Below are 4,452 nucleotides of genomic sequence, written 5' to 3'. Positions count from 1 at the left end.
GAGGAAGAGGAGGAGGAGGAGGAGGAGGAAGAGGAAGAGGAAGAAGAAGATACACTTGTGTAAGTTAGGAAATAAACCTCCACATGAGAAATGGAGGGGCCCATTTATCATAGAAATAGAGACTGCCTGGAACCCAAGCTGGACTCTAGGAAGAGTCCTGCATGAGTGTGTGCTTGCTTCTTACTTCCTGATACTGAAAGCCAGGATCAGGATATTGATATTGGTAAGCCAGGAAAACGGCAAGCAGACCTGTGGAACCCTGGACCCGGGGAGAACACAGAGGTCTCTTACTTTCTGGTTATGATCAGGCGGGCATCTGAGAATATTATTTACAGTCACCGACTTTTTAAGTAGTTCCTTGGTTCCCTGCGTGCTGCTTGATATTAAGACAATTTTTAAATCATGTATGGGGGAAGGGGGCGCATGGCTCAGCAGTTAAGGGCACCAATTGCTTTTCCAGAGGTTCTGAGGTCAATTCCCAGCAACCACATGGTGGTGGCTCAGAACCATCTATACTGGGATCCAATGCACTCTTCTGGTATGTCTGAAGAGAACAACAGTGTACTCACATACATTAAATAAATAAATCTAAAAAGAATCATGTATGTGAGGTGTTTTGTTTTGTTTTTAAAGGTAACTATAGTTCAAAGAGTTTTCATCATTTAAAAAATCCTTGTCAGGGCTGGTGAGATGGCTCAGTGGTTAAGAGCACCGACTGCTCTTCCAAAGGTCCTGAGTTCAAATCCCAGCAACCACATGTTGGCTCACAACCATCCGTAACAAAAATCTGATGCCCCCTTCTGGAGTGTCTGAAGACAGCTACAGTGTACACACATATAAAAAATAAATAAATCTTAAATAAATAAATAATCCTTGTCTACAAAGTATTTCAAATGTGCTGCCATGCTCCTTCAACTAAGCATCAAGCCAAAGACTGAGCTGCACATTCTAGGCGCTAGTCTTCCTTTTTGATGGCTTTTTCCGTCATTAGTCTTGATGTGATGGCTGCTGCGTTTTCCGTGTCTTGTCTTCTGCATCTGACAAGACTGTCCAGCCAGTTAACTTCCTTTGCTTTATTGATTCCAATGACACTACCCCAAAAAAGATCCAGAGTGTCACTGAGCAAAAGATGGGGACAGAGTGTCCTTGACTAACTTCCAGGGACTGGGTCTGATGAAGGAGTCCAGAGACAAGGTTGTGGGAGGTCAAGGGAAGACCCAGACAACAGCACTTCCCTTAAAGGGAAGCAAGTTTCTGCTCTAACCTTCCAGGTTGGTGCTCACAGGTCTAGTTACTCTATGGTGAAAGGGGGTGGGCGCCTTCAGAAGATGCTGTTGGATAGCGGTGGAAGAAGATGCTGGGTAGGAGTGGCAGAGCAGATGTGAAAGTGAGAGAAATATAAAGTCACAACCATGAAATACCCCCCACCAAGTCACCACACACACTCAGGAAAGCAGTGTACTTAATGACCACACATCTCTGATTTAAACCACAAAGTTGTACAAACTGGCATTAATGATCCTAGCAATGTCCTACCCATCATCACTTCCCAGTGTTTGGTCAGCAAGAAAAAAAAAAAAAAAAGTAGGAAAGATTTTGGAAGAATTGTGAAATCTCAGCTCGGCTCATGTTCCAGAATTTTTTGGCGGGGGGTGGGGGAAGAAAAAACAAAATACGTTTTTCCATTTTTTATAAACTTTAAACTCAAATTAGAGAGCAACTGGCCAACCTGCCAGTTGTACAATAATAGAAGGGAAAATTGCCAAGTGTGGTGGCCCACACCTTTAATCCCAGCACTCAGGAGGCAGAGGCAGGTGGATCTCTGAGTTCGAGGCGAGTTCCAGGACAGCCAGGGCTACACAGAGAAACCCTGTCTTGAAAAACAAACGAACAAACAAACAAACAAACAAACAGAAAAAAATTAACAATGTGAATGTTACAAAATAAATATTTTCATTGGAATTACATATTAAAACACAATGCAGAAAGACTCACACATTTAAAAGTGAAACCATTATACTGTTTTTCATTGGGAATTGCTTCAGTGCGTCTGAGAGGAGAGAGCTGGATAAGTTTACAGATAAAACAAGTTTGCAAGCCTGGTCATGCTGAAGAAAGTTCTGAGAACAGGATATGAAATGACAGCCACGTGTTTTTCATGTCTTTTCTGGACTATCATCTGCCAGGTCCACCCAACAATTATTTAGTTATTAGGCTATGGGCTAGCAAGCTTCTTCTGTAATGGGCCTATTAATTAATATTTTAGGATGTGTGGGGCCATTTGGACCCTGCCACAATGGCTCAGCTCAGCTGTCATTACTCAAAGGCCGTCGTGAAGTTCTGAGGTAGGAGATGTTGGCGAGGGATTACAAAAACAAGCTTTAGACCTTGACAGAAAGAATTGACTTGTGAACATACGACCCAATCTCTCCTATGAAACAAGTGAAGCTGAACGTATTAATAAACATTCATGGCCTAGTGCGGAGGAAAAGCCAGGTAGATCCATAATCGTTTATCTTGTCTTATCGAGTTATACATGAGGTAACTTATAGCTTTTGCTCCTAAGACTGTCCACCAATCAGCTTTCAGATATACTGGTAGTTGATGAGCCAGGGTTATGATTTTATGAAAAGATTTCTTCCACACTAACACAGCCTCCGTGGTATAATCTGCCACTATTTCTTTCTTTCTTTTTTTTTTTTCTAATTTGGAACAAATAAGGTCACTCTTTGTTTGCCACATTTCAGCTGCAAAGCCAGAAGAAGCATGTCCATCCTTACCACCCTTTATACCTTGGACTGCACAATTGATTTTTTTTTCTTCCTAGGCAAAAGTTCCTGCCTTCTCCAAATGAATAACGACTATGTTCTCTTTTAGTCAGAGAACAGATGGTCCATGATTTCAGCCCTTTAAGTGGGAGTTTATTTAATGGCCTGCTGTGTGACCTATCTTGGAGAAGGCTCCCTGTGCATTATTGGGGTGGATATGTATTCTGCTATTGTGTAAAGTCCTCTATACATTGGTTAGATTTGGCTTAGCACATTGCTCAGGTTTTCCGTGTCTTTGCGAATCTTCTACCTTTGTGTTTTATCCACGGTTGTAAACGGGATGTTAAATTACTCTTAAACTGTCTACATACCTCTTTGTCCCCAGACGATTTTGTTTCGTGTATTTTGGGGTTTGGTCTCTGTTAAGAATGCATGTGTTTATAATTGTTGTTTTCCTCACGGACTGGTCTCTCATCCCTGTCAAATGTCCTTTGTTTCCAATAACATGTTTTTGCCTAAAGGCTATTTCATCTCACGTCTATACAGCTGCCCCTGCTTGAATATCCTTGTCCTGTCTTGTCCCCATTTTTTTCATTTCAAGCTCGCTTGTATTTTTTTTTTCTAAGTTCGACTTGCGAGGGAATGCTAATTGTATGGTGTTTCTAAATTCATAATGCCAATCTCTACCTTGAATTTTTTTTTTTAAATATTTATTTATTATATGTAAGTACACTGTTGCTGTTTTCAGACACTCCAGAAGAGGGCGGCAGATTTCATTACAGATGGTTGTGAGCCACCATGTGGCTGCTGGGATTTGAACTCAGGACCTTTGGAAGAGCAGTCAGTGCTCTTAACCACTGAGCCATCTCTCCAGTCCGAAATTTTTTATACTTATTTTTATTTTATGTGTGTGTGTATGTTTTGCCTGCATATATAAATGTGCACCACACTGTGTCTGGTGCCCGCAGAGGTTAGAAGGGGGCATCACACCCCTGGAGAACTAGAGTTATGGATGGTTGTGAGCTGCCGTGTAGGTGCTAGGAACCAAAAAGCTCTTGATGCTGAGCCAGCTCTCCAGCCCAGTCTATGCCAGTATGTTTAATGTAATTACTGACTAGATCAGATTTACTGGGTGCTTGGTATGAGTTGATCCTAGTGTACCTGTTTGGTATAGAGAGCCTAGGATCAGGCTCTAACACCTCTCATATAAATGGGTTTATGTCCTCCATTTCAACGTTTGTTTTCTAGGTCTTTTTTTCCCTCTGTTTTTCTGTTACTGACTTCTTATTTGTAAAGTAAACTTTATTGCATTGTTAAAATTTCTCGTTTCTTTCTTGCTTGAGTTTCTCCTCTCATTTGTTGCCTGCAGGGTACAGTTAACATCTCAACTTAAAGCACTATAATTTGAGTTGCTAGGAAGTTAGTTTCATTAGTGTGAGAATTTGATGCTCCAGAATGGCCTCCCATTCTTCTGTGCTCCAGTGTGTCCTCCCATTCCTCAGTGCTCCAGTGTGTCCTCCCAGTCCTCAGTGCTCCAGTATGTCCTCGCATTCCTCAGTGCTGCAGTATGTACTCCCAGTTTTCAGTGCTCCAATATGTCTTCCCAGTCTTCAGTGCTCCAGTATGTCCTCGCATTCCTCAGTGCTGCAGTATGTACTCCCAGTCCTCAGTGCTCCAGTGTGTC

This window comes from Mus pahari, chromosome 9 (genome assembly GCF_900095145.1).
Source record: "Mus pahari chromosome 9, PAHARI_EIJ_v1.1, whole genome shotgun sequence".
In the NCBI taxonomy this organism is placed as follows: domain Eukaryota; kingdom Metazoa; phylum Chordata; class Mammalia; order Rodentia; family Muridae; genus Mus; species Mus pahari.
This window is presented reverse-complemented; position numbering follows the sequence as displayed.